Below are 27,545 nucleotides of genomic sequence, written 5' to 3' on the forward strand. Positions count from 1 at the left end.
TGACTGATTTACATCCACGGTGGAGTTTAAAACGACAGTTCCCATCATTCCACGCTCCTTCACATCGTCATCAAGCTACGCCGTTGTTGTTGTTTGGAATGTAGCGCCCTCTAGCGGCAAAAATTCTTGCATATTGTACCTTTAACAACACACACTTTTACAGCAGAAATATCTCAACAACCCTGTTCAGTGTGACATTCACCAGCAAGACCTTCCCTCTGATGCAGTGTGAAGAAATCTTTTATATCTTACATGAGTGAACCACAGCTGAGTCTCTGCATGTGAAGAACTTGTGCTTTTCTACATGAGCGAATCACAGCAGATCAACATAATGTCACGTGTGTTGATGAACGGGGATAAACCAAAGCACTGCAAAACATCAAGCACAGGCATACTGTATCTCACTCACATGTACATATTGCAAAATAAGATATACGTCCCGACGCAACAGATTATTAAATGCTGAAGTATTGTTCATGTTATGAACTAATGTTGATGAATGGAACCTTTAGTAAAGTGTAACCCATTATTCTTATTTAAAAAGTGTGAATGCTACAAATTTAAACATTTAAAAGGAAAATTAAATAAAAAATGTACAAAAAAATTGATAATGATCTGAACTATGAAATTATATGGAATAAAATGACTTATTTGTGTCATATTATTGACTATTAGCATCTGGTTATATATTAAAACAGGAGAAATAAATCAATATTTACTGTAGATCAGTTAATATGTAATATGTAATCAGTTAATGATACACACAACTACAAACACACTAAAGATGAACAACTGAGTAAATACAAAGCATGGATATGAATAAAATAAATACAGCAAAATACTAAATACAAACACAGCACAGACAAAACACTGTAAATTTACTGTAATTTTTACATGTATTAATTTAGCAAATGCTTTTATCCACTTACAAATGAGAAATATGACAAGTAATTTGCCACAAAGCCACAATATTTATAGAATAGAATATCAGGTTTATTAGAAAGCTATTAGGAGACCAGCAAGAGCAGAGGAGAAATATAGAGAGATTTATTATTTGTTGTTTTAAGTGCCTTTTTGGTTTAATGTTGTGTTGTTCAGTAAAGAGTGTCTTCAGCATTTACTGGAGTTTTTGAAACTTGTGATCATGGCCTGAGCAGATAATGGTGACAAGTTGTTTTAAAGAGGAATATAAGATAAGAAACAAACAGATTCTGCACTTTCAGTTACAAAACAGGAAGTATTGAGGTGGGAGTGTGTGGTTTGAATCACTGTGACTGTGATTGAGTTATTCCAGTGTTTATGCAGGACTGAGACTGATTCTGCATAGCAGGAGCCAGTGTAGACGGGTTATATGTGGTTTATATCTCTCAGATCTGCCGGATATGCTTCCTCTCTTCTGCTCATCACATGGTAATTAAAACACTTTATATTTAACTGTTTTGTAAAGACATTTTTATTAATTAATTAATTTAAATCCAGACAATAATGTCTCTATTATAGTGAAACTGAAATGTAAACCTGTATTGCTCAACAATCATTAACTGATGTCAAACTTCACTCTGAACTGAACTACTGTTTTCTCTTGCACAGATATTACCAAAGTCAGAATATATGAGACATTACAGCACGGAGAACATGTGTTGAGCTTCACAAACTACAGGATAATTACACATGTGGACAAGAGAGAGAGAGAGAAATGGGGAATAAAAATGGCAAAACGTTACAATCTAATGAACCAAAACAGAGAAACACGCCGAGTCTAGTCAGACGAAACAGCATTAATAGCGGAAAACCAAACTGTGAGTATTTATGATGTTTAATATCATTCAGCATCAACAGTTTTCATCTTCTCTGGTGTCTGAATGTGTACAATCAATTCAAAACTATGAATTTTCATTCACTATACAGTATATAAGCAACAAGCAACTTTGTGGTCATAAGTTTATATGTTTTGTTTTTGTTCTTTTTAATTAAAAAGATGTGAATTTTTGTTTCTTGTCTATTTCACCAAACTATATGAAAACATATTTTATTAGCCTACGTGAAATTCAGTTAAAGCCTGTTATGCTAATTCTCATGGCGTCACTAAAGGCACTTTCTAAGGCAGGGGTCGGCAAGTAACTTTGGCCGCGGGCCAATATTTTTTTTAGCCAGTAGATGGCGGGCCAGCTACACAGAGTAGGCCTATGGATACAAATTAAATACTTTTATATAGGCCTATAATCGCGGAATATGATGGGTCACCGTCCGTGGATCATTTGTTCAATCGTTTTTTCAAATTAAAACGAAAAATAAAAAGATGAAAAACGACTTGTTTTTCCATTATTTATTTCCTGAACTAAAATGAAAAAACTAATAACAATGGGTTTTCTGATTTTCTGATTGTGCTCAGATCAAAAATAGACAAAAATAATTACTGGATTAGACAAATTTTAATTTTGATTTTTTAATTTAACACCTTAGGCATATATCAAGGAAATCATTTTAAACAGATCAAGTACTATTGTGGTAACAGATTACAGCCATTTTAATAAAGGTGTGAATAGCAATCATACTCTTTCGCTTACAGTCCGACTTTTGAACTTTATTCCTTTTTTTTTGTATTATTATTATTTATTCGGGACACACACATACACACCTAAGGTTTAAGGAGTTCTGCGCGGGACTGTTTTTTTTCTGTCCCGCTCCCACAAGGTTCTATTAAGCAACCGCTTAAAATACACTCGGTGTTCACCCGCTTTATTTCCCGACCTGACGGGTCCACAAAATTTTGATCTCGTTTCCATAATCTCACATTCAAATGTCTCTAACGGCAAGAATGAGATTAAGTAGCCTATAATAAATGCTATACAAAAATTGTGTTCGTGTCAATATAAATATTAGGCTATTTTAACATTGTACTGTCAGCAGAGAAAAAAAAATGCCACAGAAAAAAAATATGAAATATAAATAGCCTAACATAAATTAAATAGGACAAAGTCTATCACTCAAATGTCTAAGCAACATAAACGAAAATCATATTGCCCTACTGACAAATGAAGTAGGCTATTTTCTGCCGAACTATTTCAAACATCCTTGCAAAAAAAGAATGTTGTTGACTGACAATGGTTTCAGTACCAAACAGCTCCTCAGAGCAGGTGTACAGGTGGTCAGAATTAAGTGCGGATACGCTGTCAAAAGATGTCGGGAGTGCGAGTGGGCTATTGTCAGTCAGACTGCCCGCTCCGTCCAATAGCCTACACCAGAGTTCTGACCGCTACCGTCTTTTGACGCGCGAATGGACACAAAGTGGTCAAGCGTATAACTAGACGCGGCAGGCGCGAATTTGACGCGCTATTCGCGTCCGGTGTGAACGCACAGTTATACTTTAAAATGTAATCCCGCGCCGCATGATTCCCTATGGGTGTTTCACACAGCTTATGCGGCGGTGAAATCGCCGCACGACTACGGCTTTTCTCAAGTAGTGGAAGAGTTTTGTGCAGCATTTAGTAAAGCCCTGCATTTCAGCCCGAGCCCGACGGGCCCCGACTTTTTTACGCCCCTAGGGCCGGGCTTCGGGCCAATTTTCACGTCATAGTTCACATGCGGGCCGGGCCTCGGGCCTTTTTTGGGTTATCCTTCTTTTTATATTTTTAGACATTAATTAAAAAAATATGAGAAGTTGACGTCGACGATAGAAAAACAAACATAGAAAGACATTTAATAACCTCATAACTTTCATAATCGTGACAGTCTCACGCACGCACGCACGCACACACACACACACAGAAGGTTTCCCGTCAGCGCAACCAACGATTCACCTCATGTGCAAATAATGGAGAATATTAAGAGAAAAATCGCAGAGTGATAGAAGAGAGGACTGGGTTAAAATCTTCCACTGTGGATGCTATTCTTTTTCTCCACGATGCTCTGTAGAGACTGTTCTAACTTTTCGTTTGATTTGACTTTATTTCCGTTTAACTGTTGGAAACTACTGGAAAAAAGAATGGCCATGTTCTGTGGTGCATTTTTTAGGTAAGATAACCTGCAAGTTTGTTTTTGATTTATTTAATTTAATTTAATCTCATTTCGTTTGCGAGCGCTGTTGCGAGCAGCATGAGCCTGCCTCAGTAGCCTATTTAAAAAAAAAAAAAAATTACTCACTGTGGTTTAATAAATAAACATTAAACTAACTAACTGTCTGTGTGATATGCTTGAAGTGTTTTATATCTATGGATTTTATTGTAGCCAAGTAAAGTATTAGCGTTGATTTGAGAGGCTAAATTGATCAAACATGTTTTACTCGCTGTTGGCTCGGCTTGCTTGGTCGTCTTTTTTTTTTTTTTATGCTCCAAACATTTGTCTAAATTAACTTAATAAAGAAATGAAAAGAAAAGAAACATAACGAACAAAACGGACATATTGTAATGGCTGCAAATAGGGCAGGCTGCCGCTTTAAAAAAAAAAAATTATAAAAAAAAAAAACGGGCTCGGGTCGGACTCGGGCTGATAATTCTGATGAGCTGTCGGACACGGGTCGGGCTAGGGCCTGAGCGTCTCGGGCCAGGGCCGGGCTCGGGCCTAGATTTGAGGCCCGTGCAGGGCTCTAGCATTTAGGACTTCCAAAATAATCCGGCGGGCCAGAAAATATTGCTGGCGGGCCAGTTTTGGCCCGCGGGCCGCCAGTTGTCGTTCCCTGTTCTAAGGTCTAACTTCTGCCTACCTCCCCTTAAACATGTGTGATCAGGTGTAGGGTACACTAATTCATGTTCACTTCAACACCCTTTAAAACATATGAAATTTGTTTAATTTGTCATAATTTCGCCATTTGAACTGAACTTTTTTTGAACTTGGTGTAATGTAATAATTAGTTTACTGTCATTGTGAGGGACAAGACACATTAACAAAGCCGTTTTCATCATATTAGGCACAAGAACATTAATAGTGAATATGTACTGTAAATATTGAGAGTTAATATAATACAATGTGTAGCCTTCAGTAAATTAAAAAAGCTCAGCTTTAGGAGGGGAAGAGACAGAGCAAGAGAAAAACAAAGAGAAAAAGAGAGTGATGGAGAGAAATAATCTACGTCCCACTGACATGGTTTCTAAATCTTTGTTTGAAAGATATTGTTATCCAATTTTTTTGGGCCTTCAAAAACATTTTAAAATGCACATATGTAGATCAGAAAATTTTTTATTTTCTTGGGGAAACCCCGAACTCCCCGATTACCTCACATTTGGGACCTCAGGGATTATAAAACTCTCCCATATGCTAATATGCAGGTTAAAATTAGACCCTAAACTAATTTTTTTTTTTTCATAGCCTACCCTCAATGGGGACTGAGCATCCCCAAAATAAAAATCACCCCTGCGTATTCGTATTAATTTCATTAAAAATACCCACATTTTGTAGATTCTGAAACTTGTATGTAAATGTATATCCACAACTGTAAGCTTTTGGCAGATTATTTCCATCAGTGACACTGATTTATTAATTGTCGCTGTTTGAGGAATTGCTATAATCTGATGTTTGTGTTCTTCATTCACAGTTTCTCATGTTTCACCGATTCATTGTGATGTTTTAGTCACAGAAAAGGTGAGACACACACAAATACAGAGACATATTGAAAACTGAAGCAGAAATCTGATGTTATATTAATCTTTGTGTTATATTTCTGTATTTCTCCTTTCAGAAAGCATCAGTGTGATTCATCTAACCTGATAAATATTCTCCATCATGTTCCTTTTTCAACAAATAATAATAAGTTCATGGTTAAGACATGCACTGTTACTGTATATAAGATGAATGTGTATGAATGGATTTTATATTTATATATATATAAACATGTTTGTATTTCATGAATATAGGACATGCTTCCCTGAACACATCTGACCTGAATCTGAGTTTTACAGTAATCTTGATTGTAAGCTGACAGAAACTGCTGGTTGTGTGTTAATATGCTTTCCGGTAGCTCTGACAGTAGAGTGGTACGATGGGTTTCATGGGTTCGATTCCCAAATCGAATTTTCAAACAGTGTTAGCGCTTGCAACGCCAAGGTCATGGGTTCGATTCCCAGGGAAAGCAAGAACTGATAAGAATGTAAATGTGTACCTTGAAATGCAATGTAAATTGCTTAGGATAAAAGTGTCTGCCAAATGCATAAATGTAAATATATTTGATCTGCAACTTTAACAACACAACAGCAATGTTGAAATGTTTTGTATAGTATACTTGTATATTCAGAGCTTATGACACTATTGGATGAGACCCGGACTGAGCTGATGATGACATCACTGTTTTCTCCAGAGCTGATTTGTGAACTATTGAACTATAATTGATGATCTTTACACGTTATTAAACCGAACTGAATCAACACTGAACTGAATTCAACTAAAATATTGTATGTCTAAAGCCGATCTACAGCAGATTTGAATTGTGTTTGCATCATTGATCATTACTGTTTATGACTGTGAAGCTTTAAAACGATCTGTATCTTGTCCTGCAGAGGTGCCAAAACTTTTTAATACAAAGAGACAAAAATCAAACATGTAATTAAAGTAAATGTTGTATCATTTCCAACTATATGATGTGCTATGGGGAACACCATCAGCATGACTGGTGTCTAAAGCAAGTGTAAACACACACAAATAATCATTGGAGTGAGGAAAAGGGGGAGACACGGTGGCGTACGGCAAAGACTGAAGCGGCAAGGCCATCGTCGGATACCTCTTCCTTCAATCATCCTCGCCAACGTCCAGTCTCTTCGTAATAAAGTGGACGAGCTCCAGGCAAAAGTAAAGTTCCTTTCGTAAAATAGAAATGCCTGTCTTCTCGCTTTGACAGAGACATGGCTTAAAGAACAGGATCCACTCTCTGATCTTGAGCTGGACGGGTTTGGGGAACGGGAAAATCACTCGGTGGAGGCTTATGTAGGGTGACCATACGTCCTCTTTTTCCAGGACATGTCCGGCCGGGATTTCGAGATCACCCAAAATATCCGGGATTCGTATTTTGCTTTCTATCGTCGCCATTCATTTTGTTTACATGCACACCTTTTGATTCAATAGGACTGAATTAATTCCGATTGGTGAATCTGAATGTAGTGTTTACATGAACGCTAAACAAGTGATCGGTTGATGTGCGTTTCGTCTCGGTCGGGATCCGTGTGAAGCAGAATGCATGACCTGCAAAGCTGGCACGTACGTGTCAGTGCCAAATAATGTAACAATGTAAACATAATGAATGGTGACTGTAGAAAGCAAAAGCATAATCCCGAACATTTTGGGCGATCTCGAAATCCTGGCCAGACATGTCCTGGTTAAAGAGGAGGTATGGTCACCCTAGCTTATGTCTTTATATAAATAAGAAATGGTGCAATACGGTGATCATCAGAGAAACATTGTGTACCTCTGATATAGAACTTTTGTCTGTGTCTTTACGCCCGTTTTTTCTGCCCAGGGAATTCCCACAGATATTCGTCACACGTGTTTACATTCACCCGAAGGCTAATGCAGATTTAGCAACTGGGGCTATGGTGAAGTGCGTGCAGTGGCTTCAGGGGATTTCATCCTGAAGCACCAAATTTCATCATGGGCGATTTTAATAACTGTAAACCAGGGAAGTCCCTGTGTAACTTTTATTAATATGTCACCTGCGTAACACGACGGACCAAAAGTTTGGACCTCTGTTAAGGATCCGTCAAAGGTGCTTACAAATCCTACAGCAGAGCTCCACTCGGCATGTCTGACCATAACTCTGTTTATTTGGTTCCGTCTTACAAAACGGTACTGAAGAGAAACAAGCAGGAACGGAAGTGGGTTCTGGTTTGGTCAGAGGACTCAATCCAGTGTCTACAGGAATGTTACGGCTGCACTGACTGGGATCTATTCAAAAATGAATGTAAGGACATTGATGAGCTCACAGAGACTGTCTCCGCATACATCACCTTCTGTGAGGACTAGTCATCCCTCGTAAACCCATTTCCATATATCCAAATAATAAACCATGGGTCTCCAAATCTGTCAAAAGCATAATTAATCATCGAAATATTAGTTTCAATCAAGGTAACATGACTCAATACAAAGTACTTCAAAAACAAGCTAAAAAGGAACTCAAGCTTGCAAAACTTAATTATAAGGACAAAGTTGAGACCATGCTGAGCACAGGTAACTCACGTCCTGCATGGGAGGGTGTGAAAGCCATGATGGGGATGCAGCCTAAGAAGTGTCCAATTTCCCTAAATGACATGTCAGACCTTGCCCTCTCAAATGACCTGAACATTTTTTATAATCGTTTTAATATTCTTGATTTTAGTGAGGAGCTGTCAGTTTTTAATAACGTTGCCCCTGGGCAAGGTAAAGTCCAGGTTGACAGAAACAAGGTCCTGACAATCTTCAGAGGTGTAAAGGAAAGGAAAAGTCCTGGCCCCGATGGCATTGGAGGCCGTATATTAAAGAACAGTGCTGAACAGCTGGCAGACATTTTTATTAAATTTTTTTTAAATGTCCGTACATCTCCACACCGTTCCTCGCATTTGGAAAGACTCAATTATTGTCCCGGTGCCTAAAAATAAAGCTCCAGAGTCTCTTATTGACTTTAGGCCTATGGCGCTCACGTCCCTCACTATGAAGACGTTAGAGAAGATTGTGAAGGACGAACTTTTGAACTCTGTCCAGGATCTACTAGATCCGTTTCAATTTGCCTACAGACCGAACCGGGGAGTGGAAGACGCAGCATGTACTCTTTTTAACCTGATCTATACACATCTTGAGGGTGCAAAGAGCTTTGTGCGGCTGCTTTTTATTGACTTTTCTTCAGCTTTTAATTGCATCCAACCACATATCTTAGCAGGGATTTTAAAGAGTACCTTAATATCAATCCTTGTCTTATCTGTTGGTTGATGAAGTTTTTAACTAACAGGTCTCAACACGTGAGAGTGAATAGTATTTTATCCGATGTCCTCTTTTTTCTCGGTAATAGTGTCGCTGCTGACACACAAGGACCCTGAGCATGGCGCTATGTTAAATGATTTTACAGAGTGGTGTAAGTCGTCTTTTATTAACATTAACGTGGCAAAAATTAATGAAATGTTGATTGATTTTAGAAAGAAACACACACCCCCCCCCCCCCCCCCCCTCTTCTACCCTTATTAATGATCAAGCTATAGAGGTGGTGAAGCAATATAAATACCTTGGTATTATAATCGATGACAAACTCACCTTCGAGCCACAAGTTGACGCTGTCTGTAAGAAATCACATCAACTCATGTTTTTTTTTATCGTAAACTTTTGCCATTTTAATGTCGATAAGACTTTCATGAGGATGTTTTATTGTTGTTTTATTGAATCCATTCTTTCTTTTGCCCTTGTGAGTTGGTTTGGGCCCCTTACGCTTAAGAACAAGAATAGGCTGCAATATATAGTTAATGTGTGTGGCAAAATTTCCCACAACTCTCTGACTGACTTAAATTCTGTATATGAGACAAGGACCCTCAAGAAGGCACAATCAGTCCTGGCTGACCCAAGTCACCCCCTGAACAGGTGCTTCATTTTGTTGCCGTCGGGCCGCAGATTCAGTCTGCCTAAATGCAGGACAAATAGACATAAAAACTCTTTTGTCCCTGCTGCTATAGGTTGTTTTAATAAGTCAATGTGAGTTGTGGACTTCTGTGTATGTAATTATATAGTTTTTTACTGATTGTATGGTTGTTGTTTTGTATAATCTGTGTGTTACTTATGTCACATGCTGCTGCACAACGAATCACCCCTCGGGGATAATAAAGACTCCTTGAACCTTGAAACACTCACAAATAATCATTGGCGATGCAACCAAAGATGTCACATGTTGACTACGCCACGCTGAAGAAAAAGCCCTACTAGACTTAACTGGATATACAGATCCAGACCCAAATTAATAGAGTGAGAGAAATTAATAGAAAGAGTGTGAGAAATTAATAGAAAGAGTGTCCAGGTTATAATTTACCCTAAAAACCAAAAGGAATAATAATTATAATAATAATAATAATAATAAATGCATTTTTTTTGCATTATGACATCGTGATGACCCCTACATTTTATTTTTGTAATGTTAATTTTTTTTTTTTTTTTTATATCATGGCATTATTTATTGTACTGTGTTTATGCATATTTTTCAAAAATAAAAACGTGCAAGTAAAACATCCAAATGTAACGGGTAAAATAAATTTGTAATGAATTGTGCCAAAATGTTTGTTCATGTTGTAGATTAAAGGGTTAGTTTACCCAAAAATTATGTCATTAATGACTCACCCTCATGTCGTTCCAAGCCCGTAAGACCTCCTTTCATCTTCGGAACATAGTTCAAGATATTTTAGATTTAGTCCGAGAGCTTTCTGTCCCTCCATTGAAAATGTATGTACGTTATTACATAAACAAAAATAACGACTTTATTCCACTATTCATTTCCTTCTCTCTGGGCCTCAAGTGAGTTCACGTAGTGTAATAGTGTTGTACACACGCATCACACACATGACCAGCGTCGGCCAATAGTGAGCCTACGTGTGACGTACAACACAGACGCGCTGCGCTATTACACTACGGGAACTAACTCGAGGCCCAGAGAGAAGGAAATGAATAGTGGAATAAAGTCGTTATTTTTGTTTACTTTTTGCGCACAAAAAGTATTCTCGTCGCTTGATAAACTTAAGATTGAGCCACTGTAGTCACATGGACTACTTTGATGATGTCTTTATTACCTTTCTGGACAAGGACAGAATAACGTACATACATTTTCAATGGAGGGCAGGGGCGGATCTAGAAAAAAAATCACGGGGTGGCAAGCAGGGTCAGGGATAATTTCTGGGGTGGCGAATGTTTATAGCGGGGGTACGCAAGTTTTGCTTGATCGCAAGGCAATTTTTCCGTTTAGATGCAGGCTGAGCCTCCCAAAATTATATAGAAATAGTAGCATTGTCCATATTATAAGTAGGGGGTTTCTAACTCAGATAAAATTTTAACTTTTGTAAAAAATAAATAAATAAATAAATAAAATCATCATCTTGGGAGCCACAGGAGTTGGCACCTGGCTCCTTATTTAGCTATAAAGTTATTATAATTCTTTGTCCGACGAGCACATTTATAATATATATATATATATATATATATATATATATATATATATATATAATGCTGTAATCATAAAACAACACTTTCCTTTCTCCTTTAATCCGTTCGCTCTGAAACAGCCTCCTCCGTCTAAACTTTGCAACAAATGCATCCAAACTTTCCCTCAGAGCCGCCATGTTGGTTTGTCTAACGTTACCATGACAACGAGATTGTACGTCCGGTTCATGTCTGTAAAGCTGTAATTTTCTCTTTTATACTTTTTAAATGGATAAAAAAAAACAATTTTGGTCAGAGTAATGCTTTAATAGCATGATATTTAGCTTAATTGCCGACATAAATATACAGGTAAAAATACATTTCATTACGCTGTTTAAACACTTTCCAAACTCCGACATGTAGATTCACACAGGACTAGAAGCACCTTTTAACTTGAGGTCCCTAGGTAATTGTAATCCCGTGTGAATAGGTCTATAACCACACGGTTTGCCTTTTTCCTGTGTATTGTAACTGTTGAACCACTTTGACAATGTAAGGTTATATGCTGCTGGTGCACTGTATTTATGTGTTTAACATTGTTTCACATGTTTTTCCTTAAAAAAAAATGAATAAAAAAACCAAAAAAATTCTCTTTTATCCTTTGTTTTATTGTATTCAGTGTGAACAGCACAATATCCTTCAAAAAGTAGATAAAAAAAAAAAAATCATTGTGCAATTAGTACAAATCTGGTTTTCAGAATATATTTTACATCTATAAAATAATGTTAGTTGAACATATTGAACAGCAGTGCAAAAATGTATAGTCACTATAAAAAACAATACAGCAGGTAATGCCATCACTCCAGTACAAAACAATATCTTCCAAATAATTTAATTTGCAAGTGGAAGTGCATTTAAGTGCATTGGAAAGTGCACGTGGAACTAAAACTCAAGTAGGATGGAAGAAACAAATATCTGGTTGTCTGATCATAAATGGCACCACCCACCAACAAAACAAAAGTCTGACTTTAATTTTATATTGTCTCTTGTAAAATATTCAAGTTAGGAGTAAAGAGCAATTGTCTTAGAATAACATTTTGATAACCTTTTATAAATAAACGCAGAAGACTAACTAACTGAAACTTGACTCTGCTACTCGGTTTTATCAAACAAAGCAGATTAATTAAACAGCTCACAGGAGCTGAAGGCGTCTGTTGCCATGTTGTTCAGCAAATCGCCTTACAAATGTATCAAGATCTAAAGCTTTAGTGCGTTTATTTTCAATGCTTAGTAATGCTAAGTTTGACAACCTACTCTCGGTCATAGTGGAGCGTAGATAGTTCTTTATTATTCTCAGAGTTGAAAAACGCCTCTGTTACGACTGTAACCTCGGTTCCCTGAAGAGGGAACGAGCGTTGCGTCGAAATTGACGCTATGGGGAACGCTTTGCGTGATGACGTCTTGAAGCACATGTAAAATCAGTCCAATGGTGTGGCGGAACGTCAGAGGCGGGTGACGTCACGTACCAGGAAGCTATAAAAGCCAGCCCGAAACAGAAAACGAAAGCTTCGTAGAGTCTGAAGTCGTGCTGACAGGCATGAAGGAGATATGGCAAGGCGACGCAACGCTCGTTCCCTCTTCAGGGAACAGAGGTTACAGTCGTAACCGAGGCGTTCCCTTTCAAGGGAACTCGCGTTGCGTCGAAATTGACTCTATGGGGAACGTCTATACCAACGCCACCATAGCTACAAATGTCTGTCCTGTGTGAAATCAAGTGAGCAGCACTAGGAAGACAAAACCTGAGACCCTGGAGTAGAGTCTAGGTCTAAAGAGTAGCACCTGACGAAGGTGTGCGGTGAGGACCAGCCTGCCGCATCACAAACGTCCTGCAAAGATACTCCTGATATAAGGGCCTTAGAGGCCGCCATACTCCTAGTAGAGTGCGACCGGACAGCCCAAGGAGAAGGCTGCCCAGCCGCCTCATAAGCAAGTGAGATAGTCTCAACCACCCACTTGCTCATCCTTTGCTTAGACACTGGACCTCCCTTGTTAGGGGACCCAAAGCATACAAACAATTGATCGCTTTTCCGCCACAGGGCAGCTCTGTGGACATATGCGTCTAACGCCCGAACAGGGCAAAGCAAATTATTCGCCTCCTGGTCCGATTTCGAAAGGGAGGAGGACCTCCAAGTGCCACGAGGGAAACGAGATACCAAAGGGTCTTTCCCCACAGACATTCCACCCAAAGGACTGTGGTAAGCACCTACGGCCGCCACATAAACCTTTAAAGTGGACGGGGTCAGACCTGCAGTGAGCCGGTCCTGCAGGAACTCCAGAACTGTACCAATTGGGCAGTTGACTGGATCCAACCGACGGTCACTACGCAAAGAAGTGAATACTCTCCAGTTCAGGGCATAAAGTTTCCTCGTGGAGGGAGCTCTGGACTGTAGAATGGTCTCAACAACCTCAGTTGAGAGACCTGACTCTATGAGCTGGGCCCCCTCAGAGGCCAAGCCCACAGATTCCACAGTTCTGGCCGAGGGTGAAATATCGAGCCCTCTGCCTGGGACAGAAGGTCCCTCCTGACGGGTAGCTCCAGAGGAGGCCCGTCGAGGAGCGACACAAGATCGGGAAACCATACTCTGCCCGGCCAGCGCGGGGCTATAAGAAGCAGGCAACCCCGGTCCCTGCGAACTCTCTCCAGAACTCCTGGGAGCAGAGCAACTGGGGGAAAAGCGTACAGACGTAGCCTCGGCCACGTCTGCACCATAGCATCCAGTCCCAGAGGAGCTGGATGCGTGAGGGAGAACCAAAGTGGACAGTGAGACGTCTCTCGAGACGCAAACAGATCCACTTGTGCTTGGCCAAACTCCCTCCATATCAGCTCCACCACCTCGGGCCTCCATTCCCCGGGCCTCAGCCCCTGTCTCGACAGAGTGTCTGCTCCTACATTCTGGACCCCGGGGATGTAAGCTGCCCTGAGAGACAGCAACTTCCCCTGGGACCACAAGAGGATATGGCGTGCCAGATAGCATAATGGGCGTGAGCGCAAACCCCCTTGGTGATTTATATAGGCGACTACCGACGTGTTGTCCGTATGCACTAACACATGGTGTCCCCTGAGATCTGTGATAAAGCTCCTCAGAGCCCGGAAGACAGCTAACATCTCTAGGCGATTGATATGCCAGAAATGATGATGGTCTTCCCACAGACCTTGAGATGAGCGACCCTCTAGGATCGCTCCCCAACCCGTGAGGGAAGCATCCGTCGTTAGCAGTTTGCGACGACAAGGAGCTCCCAGCACTGGGCCCTGGGACAGGAACCAAGGCTTCTTCCACATAACCAGGGCACGTAAGCATCGCCGTGTGACCTTGATTGTGCGAAATGGGTTGCCCCTCGGGGAAACCCCCTGGTCCTGAGCCACCACTGCAGGGGCCTCATGTGCAGCAGTCCAAAAGGTATCCCGTTGGAAGCTGCTGCCATGAGACCCAACAGTCTCTGGAACTGTTTGACAGTGAGTAGCTGGCCTAGCTTTACACTTTTCACAGCTGCCAGGATGGAATCTATGCGTGGCGGTGACAGGCGCGCCTGCATCGACACTGAATCCCAAACCACGCCTAAAAAAGTGGTCCTCTAAATGGAGAAAGCACACTCTTCTTGGTGTTCAGCCGTAACCCCAACTCTTTCATATGGGCGAGAACAACATCTCGATGTTGAACCGCCATCTGATGCGACTGAGCTAAAATCAACCAATCGTCGTTGTAGTTCGTGATGCGAATACCCCGGAGGCGCAGAGGCGCCAGAGCTGCGTCCACGCATTTGGTGAAAGTGCGGGGTGATAAAGCCAGGCCGAATGGAAGAACGCGATATTGGTATGCTTTGCCCCCGAAAGCAAACCTCAGGAACTTCCAATGACACGGACGGATGGAAATATGCGTCCTTGAGGTCTATCGTGACAAACCAGTCCTCGGACCTGATCTGTGGCACGATTGTCTCAATGTTAACATTTTGAACTTGAGCTGCATGACTGACTCATTCAGAACTCGAAGATCTAAAATGGGACGCAATCCCCCGTCCTTCTTTGGAACTATGAAGTACCGGCTGTAAAACCCGGTTTCCCTGTTGGAGGGAGGTACATATTCTATGGCCCCTTTCTCTAACAGAGTGTTTACTTCCTGTTCCATAACCAGAACCTGCTCGGGGCCCACCACTGTGGGCAGGACCCCCATAAACCGAGGTGGGTGTTTCTAGAATTGTATCTGATACCCTTTTTCCACGGTCTGCAGGACCCAACGAGAAACATTTGACAGTAGCTTCCACGCTGTCAAAGATTCTACTAGAGGTACCAGCCTCTCGAGACTGGTTTCTGGATTGTGTTGCTGTTGAGTAGTCGGTTCGTCGCCCTGTAACGGCGCACCGGCAGGGAACGACTGAACAGACTGCTCTAACACCCTCCTCAGAGGGGGCGGGCATCCCGAGGCCACTACGTTTCCGGGTGGTCCTTGAGATATGTGCTCGCCGGAGACCGCTGCGCCCTGAAACACCGGAGGCGGCAGGGTTGGCAGACCGGTCCCCTGAGGGCACCGAAGAGAGGCGGCACCGTATTTTTCTCCTGCTGTTGAGTAGTCGGTTCGTCGCCCTGTAACGGCGCACCGGCAGGGAACGACTGAACAGACTGCTCTAACACCCTCCTCAGAGGGGGCGGGCATCCCGAGGCCACTACGTTTCCGGGTGGTCCTTGAGATATGTGCTCGCCGGAGACCGCTGCGCCCTGAAACACCGGAGGCGGCAGGGTTGGCAGACCGGTCCCCTGAGGGCACCGAAGAGAGACGGGCACCGTAAAAAAAGGTGTTGGCCGCTCTACTTCGGGGGGGGACTACCCTCATTTGTCCTGAGCCCTCAGACATCAGGACTTTTTCCCAGCAGCCTTCTTGGCGGTAATAACGGTCCGCAGATCCGTTTTACCCCTCGAAGACTGCTGGGTTTGAGAGCGCCCTCCGTGTCCCCGAGATTTTTGTGGGGGAGCACGGGAGGAAACGCTCTGTTTCTGAGTGGCACGGTGCTCAGCGCTCTTTTTAGATGAGTGAGGCTGCTCCCGCTCAGCAGCCTCAATGAAAGAACGGCGGGGGAGAAGTTTCTGAAGTGCAGCTGCCTGTTTTGAAGCTTCTTGAGCTTTAGCTACAGCACTATTAACTGCATCTCCAAATAAACCTTCAGTGGAAACCGGTGCATCTAAAAGAACATGTTTCTCTTTGTCCTTTATATCACTTAAATTGAGCCACAGATGCCTCTCAGTGGCCACCAGGGCTGCCATAGAACGGCCGATGGATTTAGCCGTCTCCTTGGTGGCCCTGAGAGACAAATCTGTGGCTCTACGCAATTCAGACACAGTTTCGGAACCAATACCCCCGCCCTCTTCAGAATCACCCAATAATTCAGCCTGGTACGCTTGCATTAGTGACATTGTGTGTAAACACGCTGCAGCTTGGCCAGCGGCGGCATAAGCCTTATGAACCAGGGAAGATGTGAATTTTACTGGCTTGGATGGTAGTGCAGGAGCCTTCAGAGAAGATGCCGTTGCTGGAGAGAGATAGCTCGCGAGCGTCTCTTCCACCCTCGGCATCTCCCCATAACCATGCACTTTATAATTGTGAATGGAAGAATAGTGTGATGTTTGTGCAGTATACACTCTATATGACACTGGTTTCCCCCACGATCTCGACACCTCGGTGTGGAGATCGGGGAAAAACGGAAGGCTTCTGCGCTGAGGCTGTGCACGTGATGGCAGGAAACGCTCGTCGAGTTTGCTTTTCGAACGAGCGCCCTGCCGATCCTCTGGCCACTCAACAGATAATCGCTCGACAGCTCTCGTAACAACATCGAGCAATTCTTCAAACGCATGAGACTGAGGTGGCGAATCCTCAGACTCAGCGTCAATACTAACAACGTCCAACTCCTCAGAGCTGGACAATTGTAGTATTGGTGCCTCCATCGGGGGGGAAGAAACCGCAACGCGTGCTTCCACACCCCGATGAGAGGCACTGGATCTATCAGAAAGAGGCTGAGATAAGGCAGAGCCCGTCTCAACATCCACTGATAGATCCATTTGCGAACCCCAGGTCTGTGATCGACGCCGTGCCTCGGCAGCGGCGGGACCAGAGCCCTGGGGAACGCGATCCTGGTTAAATAAAGCCAGGCGGGATCTGAGCGTACGCATAGGAAGCGCATCGCAATGCTCGTTGTTTGTCTGACCCTTTTGGATTTGTTCTGTGTTGTGGAGATATTGCTCTGGTGACATGTGTCAACAATGTTATTCCACAGTTCACCAAAAGTGTCCTCACTGCGATAATCATCCAGAGTATCTTTAAAAGCTTTGATCAGATTAACTGCCTTGCTGAAGTCAATGTTTTTTGATTGAAGGTGATCTGAGAGAATTTTTGACTCACTTAAGATCGTTTTAAAAGCCACAAGCAGAGGTGGGTAGAGTATCCAAAAACTGTACTCAAGTAAAAGTACAAGTACTTATAGAAATATTTACTCAAAGTAAAAGTAAAAGTAATAATCTTAATAGTTACTTGAGTAAGAGTAAAAAAGTATCCAATGAAAAAACTACTCAAGTAGCGAGTAACTAGTTACTTCGGATCATATAGGCCTATATATATATATATATATATATATATATGAAGACTTGATGCAAAAGCCTCTGAGTGCCATCTGAAATTTTCTTCTAAAACAATCATTTTTATCAAGCTCGTATATTTAAATTCAGTAATTTCACTTTAATGACAATTAATAGGTAGGCTACTTTTCATTGCCATTCAAGTGTGAACATAAACATACAAGCTTGATAAAAATGCTCTTTTAGAAAAAAATTTCAGATGGTACTTAGAGGCTTAGTCGTCATATATATAAAATATGATATTATTTAGATTTTGTTTATTTAAATGACTATTATTATCAGCTATCTTTGCAACAAAAACAGAAGAGAGACGTAAGCAATATTTCTGCCATCTGTATAGCTCGAAAATCATTGCCTGTCCTCTGGTTTGTATAATAGTAACTTATACAACTACATTTGGATTATTAGACAATGTCGAAATAAAGTGAATCTGCAGAGTGTTGCATTCAAAGGCATGTATTGACAGAGAAGAGTTAAGAACTCTTCACATGTGCTCGCGCTCATGACTGCTACTGAACCTGAACACACACACACACAAAAAAAAAGAAAAAAAAAAAAAAAAAAAGTACATCGACGAATCTTCTTCTGACTGGTCTCCAAAATATAATCAAATGTATATTTCTGCAAGCATGTTTTAACTGGTTAACTATCTACGGCAGGCAAAGGCATTCGTTTTCAAGTCGAGTTCGCACGCCACTGCGCAATACACACATACACACACACACTACCGCGGGATGGCGGGTGTTCATAAACTGTGAACAATGGGAGCTTTATTTAATGTAAATTAATGTATATGTCCAAAAAACGGGTAATGTCATACTTTCTAGTATCGTGGCGTAATAATCTGTTTGGTTGTAAAATGTATTACCTGAGTGAAATGAAATCGAATATATCGTCCTGACTCCTGTGGAATCATTCATTCACAGACAGCTTACGAAGATGTTCAACTAATAAAGATCTTCATCGCTGGCAAAAATATGATGCATTTGAATATTTGCTCTCACTTGACTGTACTGTAGGTCCACTGCCACTTCATCTAACGCTCTTGATGTGATTAAATCTTCCTGTTAACTACTCCGAGTCCAGTGTGAATTGAAATCGCTTCAGATGATTCAGTGCGTGCAGGGAACTGAACAGAATCAGGAACTGAATCATTCAAACTGATTCGCGAACCGACTTAGACAGATCTGAACTTGTTTGATGAAGTCTTTGAACAGAATCGACTCAAAAGAGTGATTCATTTGTGAATTGAGCATCGCTCAAGTCCAGAAAAAAAGATACAGCGCGCTTGGAATAAACTACACATTTAACAACACATATTGCATTAAAATAAAGTAACGAGAGGAACGTCGCCCAATGTAACGAAGTAAAAGTACAGTTTTTTTCATTAGAAATGTACTCGAGTTAAAGTAAAAAGTACCCACATTCAAATCTACTCTTAAAAGTAAAATTTTTCTAAAAAAGTACTCAAGTAAATGTAACGAAGTAAATGTACTTCGTTACTACCCACCTCTGGCCACAAGGCACCCAACAAAATTCAGATCAAGTTGTCCAAGTATCCCTCTAGCTTCAACAGCTCTTTGTGGGTGCATTTCAGAAGCTATCTCCTCCAAGACGCGTATAATAGCAGGCAACCGGTCTAAAACATTGCGACACACTGCCTGCCGACAAGCCCACCGGGTGTCACTAAGACGCTGGAGTTCTCTAGGGGCACCATCAAACATTTCCTGCTGCACTTTCAGCCATTTGTTGTGTACATATGATCCTGAAAGAAATACATACAAGTGCTCTAATAATGAAAAGAAAGTTCCTGCATCTGAGACATTTTTGACACTGTCCACAATGACCAAGTTAAAGCAGTGAGCACTGCAGTGAACATAAAATGCATGCTTTGCAACCTCTCTCACTTTGGCCTGTACCCCTGCACGTACTCCACTCATGACAGCGGCACCATCGTAACCCTGACCAACCAGATTTTTTTTGTACTCCAACCCATGTTTTTCAAAAAAACTAATTATCTTTTCAGAGAGAGCACCTGCATCTAGTTGATCTGCCTCAGAAAATTCAATAAAGCTTTCGTGAACAGCACCCTCATAAAAGTATCTCAGAACAAATGAAATCTGTTCCTTTTTCTGAATATCTTTTGTCTCATCAACAATTATGGAGAATTGTTGACTTTCTTTAAAGGAACACTCCACCGTTTTTTGAAATAGGGCTTATTCACATTCTTTCATACATTTAGATAGGTGGGTAAATGCATTTTTTGTCTCAGTGCATGCATTGTTTTAGTTTGACAGGGTCGGCGCTAGCTTAGCTTAGCACAATGAATGGAATCCTTTGTTGCCAGCTAGCATGGCCCGAGTAAAAGTGATAAAAATTTTTTTAAAAAAACCCACGTAACCCACTTCTTGTGGCCTGCGTATTCACAACGAGTACAAATAGAGATGCAGATTAACACTAGGCGATTTCCTAGGCAGATATTGACTTAGGACTATATTAGGGGGAAGCACAGGCGAAGCACAGCTACTTAGGCGAAGCACTGCTACTTGGGCGCAGAGATCACGCAACACATGAAATCCCACGACTTCCGTCAACATACCGGTGTGCATTGCAACGAGTCAAAACACAGAAGAAGAACAACACGCGTGACCTGCACCGAGTGTCTTCGCTTTTGGATTGTTTTTTTTTGAGAAGTTACAGCAAACATGTATATTACCTGCGTAGCAAAAGGTTGTGAGAACAAGCAAAGGACATACACGAATGTAATGTTTCACAGAATTCCATCGAATGTGGAACTGAGAAATAAATGGCTAGCAGCTCTGGATATCTGTACGTCAACGCCTCTCTACAAAATTAAACAGTATCGTGTTTGCGAAGAGCATTTTGCACCGGAGGACTAAGTTACTTTGAAAAAATGGAATATGGGCCCAGAAAGATGGTAACGTTACTACGTCTGAAACATACGGCCGTCCCATCCCATCTATTTTCAAAGCACAGGCAGAACAAAGTGCACATGTAAGTTGTCTTTTATTATTCTTCCTTATGTTAATCTGTGTCTTTATTCGGTTGTAAGATAGATGCTGAGAAGCTGCAGCACTATATAGACTACGGTTCAAATAACGTTAGCCTCCTCTAGTATAACCTCATGATGAATTAAACCTGTTTAGCATGAACAACCAAACTAAAATAAATTAAAAAAATCGAGTACTGCCGGATGGATCAGCGCCGTGAAATCCTCGGTAGCTGTGACACAACTGCGGGCACGCTCATCTTGATCTGACGCGTTGAGCCTGGTCATCGATGGCCGTAAACACTGTCCCACTCGCCACAGCACAGACACTCTATTTCAGTCGGGATAGATTGGCATATTCCCCCACATTCACACCATCAGTTCGTGTTGGCTCTCATCCTCACGTCCTCAGGCTGTTGAGCGATCGCAACCTCCTCCTGTCGTTCTATTTCCACTCATTTTCTGTAAACTCTTGTATATAGGTATGGTTCTGGCTCACACAAAATCTGCCATGTTCATCGCCATTCATGTACTGTTGGGAAAATAGCCAGGCAGCTACTATTCACACCGGTATGTTGACGGAAGTCGTGGGATTTCATGTGTTGCGTGATCTCTGCGCCCAAGTAGCAGTGCTTCGCCTAAGTAGCTGTGCTTCGCCTGTGCTTCCCCCTAATATAGTCCCAAGTCAATATCTGCCTAGGAAATCGCCTAGTGTTAATCTGCATCGCTATTTGTACTCGTTGTGAATACGCAGGCCACAAGAAGTAATGTTATGTGTTTTTTTTTGTTTTTTTATCACTTTTACTCGGGCCATGCTAGCTGGCAACAAAGGATTCCATTCATTGTGCTAAGCTAAGCTAGCGCCGACCCTGTCAAACTAAAACAATGCATGCACTGAGACAAAAATGCATTTACCCACCTATCTAAATGTATGAAAGAATGTGAATAAGCCCTATTTCAAAAAACGGTGGAGTGTTCCTTTAACCTCTTTGATAATATTGTCTTTTACCATTCCTGCTAAGCATTTAAGTATTTCATTTTGTATCGTTTTACTTGTGTACATTGCATTTTTGGGCTGGTTTTGTAATCTCTTTCTGATCATTGGGTCATGTTTGGCAAGTAATTCCAACATTGACAGGAATATACTGTACCTTTTCTCTCAGAGTCTGTAGTTTCCCTATGGCCATGCTGAGCAGTGTTTTCAGTTGCAGTCACGATTAAAATTTCAGCTAATGCTTTCACATAGTTTTGGTTTTCAGTCAGTTGTTTCTTATTTTTTTCGTCCATTATTGCAACAAGTGAAGTGTTACTGTCTTGTCTTTTTTTGTTCTCTGCCCATGCACACATTGCATTTTGGTGGTTCTCAGATTTGGCATGTGAGCTAAAGCCACTGTCTTTAAAGCTCGCCTTTTTCCAGTTTCTGTAACCCTCCGTGGACGAGAACACACTTTTAGCGGCATCTGGTAAAGAAAAATGTCTACAAGCAAAGCAGTAAGCTGCATCTTTCAGATCCGATTTGAAACTTGTGACATATAAACGCGCACATCAACCTGATTACTTTATTTATCATTCATGTAAACACCTTGTTCGGATTCATCAATCGTATTGATTTCATTCCGATTGTGTCCATGTAAACGTAGCTGACTGCTCCGAAAACTTAGCTGTTAGCTGCTAACCAACTAAAACTCATGTTGGTCCCTGCTTAAACCCAGTACTTTGCAGTCTGTAATTTGCAGGCAAGCAGGGTCAAATGACTGACACAATTTAGTCAAACAGTTTAGTCTTCCCGTGCCTTTCCTTATTCGAAACTACCGAAAGCACTGTCACCACTGTCCGCCATTTGGATTCACCGCGTTCGCATTAAAAACAAGAATAGTTTTTTGGTTCAACATTAGCGAGGCGGGTCCCATTATAACATTATCGACCCTTCTGATAGAGTTGCATGTAAGCCATTTTTGAAAATATGATGTATAAAAGCGTGTTCTTCTTACCGTGTTTCGTCGTGTGTGTCCACGTGAGCCTCACTTGAAACTTGTCGAGAAAAGTTGAAAGACTGCTTGGCTGGACTGCGCATGTCATAGGGAGGGAGGGAGGCGCCGGCCGGATAGGCTCTACTCAAGTCATGATGCGTTTAGGGGCGCCCAGGAAACAAAGGTTTTTACCGTAAATGTTGTCTTATTTTCAGCCGGCCTGGCTGACATCAATGGGGTGGCAGCTGGGGTGGCAAGACCTTTACTAGGGGTGGCAGCTGCCACCCCGTGCCACCCCAGTAGATCCGCCCCTGATGGAGGGACAGAAAGCTCTCGGACTAAATCTAAAATATCTTAAACTATGTTCCGAAGATGAACGGAGGTCTTACGGGTCATTAATGACATAATTTTCATTTTTGGGTGAACTAACCCTTTAATCCTAAGATATTCGTTAAATATAATGTATTAAGTGCATCTAACAGAAAGGGATATGGGGAAACCTACAGGCGACTAGGGTAAGCTGAGAGTGGAGTTGGCCATTTTCTCCTCAGTCTTAGGCAAGCTGTCGAGGAGAATGGTAGGTGGAGAATCTCTCTCCGGTCGAACAGAAATAAAATGTTGTCAGGGATGATTTTATTTCTCTTTAAGGTCAAAATTGTTCTTTTAAAATTATTTTATTTCATATTTGAGTCATAAGAGATATAGAGTTGATGGATAATTAATGTTTTATACCGAACTGTTGAGTACATTAGGAGCACACGGTATCCGTTGTATCTCTCGTTGCTTATTTTCACAAGAAACTTACTGTATATTTATTTTTGACAGTTACATGACCAGATGAGCTGTAATTCATGTCTGTTTGGTGTCATTTCACGTAAACACGCGATGGGTGAGCTCAGCCTACGCCTCTGTGTGGTCGTTTCCAGAAAGGTCGACAGAAGGAATCAGTGAGAGGTTACACAGACATATTAGAATGATGTTGGAATATTAATGGCATGGAAAACATTCTATTTTTTCAAAAAGATTTAATTTCTTATTTTTCTGATGATATTAGACCTGGATCTCTGTGCTTGATCAGAGCTGTGCTTTCCTTCTTGCAGCAGGGGTTGGAGCGAAGGCTGTCTCCCTCCGCCCTGAAGTCGATGCTGCCGCCATCTCAGCTCACCATGACTTGGTGGAGGGCAAGTCAGTTGGATAGTGGATGCCATCGCCTTGGCTTACCAAGCACAGGGCGTGCCTTGCCCGCTCAGGTTGCGAGCTCACTCTACTAGGAGTATTGCATCCTCTGACAGATATATGTAGAGCTGCGGGCTGGGCGACACCTAACACGTTCGCTAGATATTATAGCCTACATGTCGAGTCGGTCTCCTCCTGTGTTCTCGCCTCAAACGGGCAGAAGACACTGAGTGGACCCGGCTTGTGTCGGCTTGCTGCGCTAAGACATGCATCGGGCGCTGGAAGAGGGCAGCAGCTGTGCCACTTTGGTAAGGATTCCCTCAGTCGTCATTGACGTACGTAAAGAGTGAACGACTGAAAGGGAACGTCTCTGTTACACATGTAACCCTCATTCCCTGAAGGAGGGAACAGAGATGTACGTCACTTCACCACACCTCCTGAAAAACTGAAGTGCAATCGCACCTGCTGTTCATTATACACCCGCACTGCTCATTATATACCCACACTGCTCATTATACACCCGCACTGCTCATTATATACCCACACTGCTCATTATACACCCGCACTGCTCATTATACACCCGCACTGCTCATTACATACCCGCACTGCTCATTATATACCCGCACTGCTCATTATATACCCACACTGCTCATTATATACCCACACTGCTCATTATATACCGGCGCTGCTCATTATACACCGGCGCTGCTCATTATACACCGGCGCTGTGAGGAGCAAATGATTGAACGCCAATGTGCATTGGCTCATTTAGTTTCACTCGAAGTATTGACGACTGAGGGAATCTCGCTAGAGAGCCATCGATGTACGTCTCCGTTTCCTCCTTCAGGGAACGAGGGTTACATACGTAACCAAGACGTTTTAATTAGCTTCTAATTAATAAGGGTTAAAAAAAAACTCCAATTAACCTGCATTATTAAGTTTGTATTTGGAACATAATTAGCGAATGCTGGTCAATTCTGAAGATTTTATTAATTCGAGACTACAGAATAGCAACTGCTTTAAACAGAATTCAGTTTTTTTATTTTTTATATATGAACACTAAAAAACACTGGGTTAGGCAAAGTTACATAACAAAGTTACATAATAAAGATATTAAGTTACATGTTTAAAAACACTGTACAGTAAATGCACTGCAGTTCAGAAGAGGCAGAATAACAGCTTTCATCTTTGAGCTTGTGTACTGTACAGCTAAAACAATCTGTGTGTGTGTGTGTGTGTGTGTGTGTGTGTGTGTGTGTGTGTGTGTGTGTGTGTGTGTGTGTGTGTGTGTGTGTGTGTGTGTGTGTGTGTGTGTGTGTGTGTGTGTGTGTGTGTTGTTCATGGTAAAAACTTTTATCTAAGATAGTTAGTTCCTTCTTCCATAGAACACTAAAACAAACTGAAATTAAACCACTAGATCATAAACCTAAAAGCAGATGAATAAAGATCAAGAGAGGGAAAGGTGTATTGAACATTTTCTCCTCAATTCTTGTTTGAGCAATTATAATACTTCTTTATCTCTATTAAATGAGCTGTAGCAACTATAGCACAATCTCCTTCACTGATGTAGGGTTCTTTTAAAACTGACATGAGCTTTCTGCCATTTCTTGAAAAGATCAGACATGAGCAGCTTGCAACACCTCTGATATGTTATAACCCTGATGAAGAAGTTGACTTCTACACTCAAGAGAGAGAATTTTATAAATGTTTAAATATTTAAAAAAGAAATGTATAATGGACTATCACAGCGCTTTGTCTACCATGCACACCATCTTCAACATTTGTATTCTGTGCCGTATTTAGTGCAAGGGACCAATTACCAGTACAAGGGACCAGTGCAAGGGACCAGTGCAAGGGACCAATTACCAGTACAAGGGACCAGTGCAAGGGACCAGTGCAAGGGACCAATTACCAGTACAAGGGACCAGTGCAAGGGACCAATTACCAGTACAAGGGACCAGTGCAAGGGACCAGTGCAAGGGATTAATACTGGACGACTGAAAGGTCATGTAAGACAAAGACAGATTGAACTTAAATAGTAAAGGTCAAATAAATAAACAAAAACTACCAACTATATATCTACATGTATAGATGAACCAATGCAAATGTTCTGGTGGTAAAAGTGATACAACAAGAAGCAAACACATTTTAGAAATAGAAAAGAATAGTGAATTATCTATAATGTCAAATTTCACCATAGATCTTTGAGGAAACAGATTACAGCAGTTTATAGACTCGCATCACTTTCTGAAAGAAAAGCACACCTTTAGAGTGATTAAATGGATTCCTCATGAACTTTTAAGCAATTAGTAAGACAGTTTGATCATTTTTGTGGCATTGGTTTTAAGTGAATTAAGTGAATATCTTTTTCATGTATTTTTGTCATATTTTGTATTGTTGTTATTATTGGGAGAAGTTTTTGCCTGATTTGATCTGGCCTCTGCAGTGTATCTCTTGTAGTTATGTAAGAAGATTATGTTTATATTTAGCGATATGTCTTATAAAAGCACTTTCAGACTCTATTGACATTGCTTTCCAAACAACAAGTGAAACCGCTTTAGAAATTAATCATCTGAAATGTTTGGGGAAAACCCTGTTGAACCTTTTGATGTTTTAGCAAGGAAACCCCCACATTAATGATCCTAAGGAACACCGGAAGTTTCCTTTTCAAATATTTAGTCCTTTTTAAGGAACCAAAAGTGAAAGCTGGTTACAGCTTTATTGAAAAGCAGATAAAGGTCAAAATAGGCTGTCTGCCGGTCACCAGCTGTCAAGGCGGACGCAGAAATGAAAGCTTTAGCATAAGTTCTGCCGGGAAGACTCAATTGTTTGCGTCACTTATTACATTCTCATTTATCCAATCACGTTCTAATAATAGAAGTATAAAGGACCCGTACTTACACTTGTCTGAGTTCGCAGATGCTGAACGCTTCACTCACCACCATCCACCCCACCACCACCAAGATGGTTTCCTCCACTAATAAGAAGGCTTCTTCTCTCCATCTTTATCACCGCAGGATGTTCCTTCCCCTCCAACCACCCCACCACCACCAGGACGGTCCCTTCCAATACATCACAGGGGGTCGGCTGCGCCCCTGCCTTCATCTTCAGGCAGGAAATGCTGAATCCGTACCCTCGGATTGCGAGTTACGGACGGGGCCTACGCCAAATAGATTATTGCATATATTGCTTGCTGGGTCATTAATAAATGGATGATTGTTGCAATATCTTCTCCCGAGTCTTTCTGGTAGAACTGGATAAAGAAACTCAAATGGACCAGGCTGCAACAGGCGGGGTGAAAGGCAGTGTCTTTCAGAAAGTGCACACTGGGAACGACAAGCACTGACTCCACTTGGCAGAAATAGTAGCACAGACTAGCAGGCTTGACACAGGATAACAGGTGATATCTCTCGTCTGACACACACACACACACACACACACACACACACACACACACACACACACACACACAGGACGAAACAGGACAAGATTAAGCAGTGGTAAATCACAATGAAGAGGCGTCTGTAACGGGCATGAACGAACAAACAATAAACCGACAAAGAGGGGAGAAGAACACGAGATCTAAATAGCAAGAAGATCAGGGCAAAGGGGAAACAGGCAGAAGTATAGGAAACAGCCCTATACGCAC

General features: G+C 41.5%; 1 long non-coding RNA gene across 1 annotated transcript; it reads left to right on the plus strand.

Annotated features, from left to right (window-relative positions):
* The first annotated feature begins 1,288 nt into the window (after positions 1 to 1,288).
* LOC309477022 lies at positions 1,289 to 6,874 on the plus strand. Its single transcript, XR_014198470.1, has 4 exons — positions 1,289 to 1,410; positions 1,591 to 1,799; positions 5,531 to 5,577; positions 5,675 to 6,874. It is a non-coding gene; the product is annotated as an uncharacterized lncRNA (long non-coding RNA).
* Positions 6,875 to 27,545: the final 20,671 nt, after the last annotated feature.

This window comes from Leuciscus leuciscus (assembly GCF_965113295.1).
Source record: "Leuciscus leuciscus genome assembly, chromosome: 16".
In the NCBI taxonomy this organism is placed as follows: Eukaryota; Metazoa; Chordata; class Actinopteri; order Cypriniformes; family Leuciscidae; genus Leuciscus; species Leuciscus leuciscus.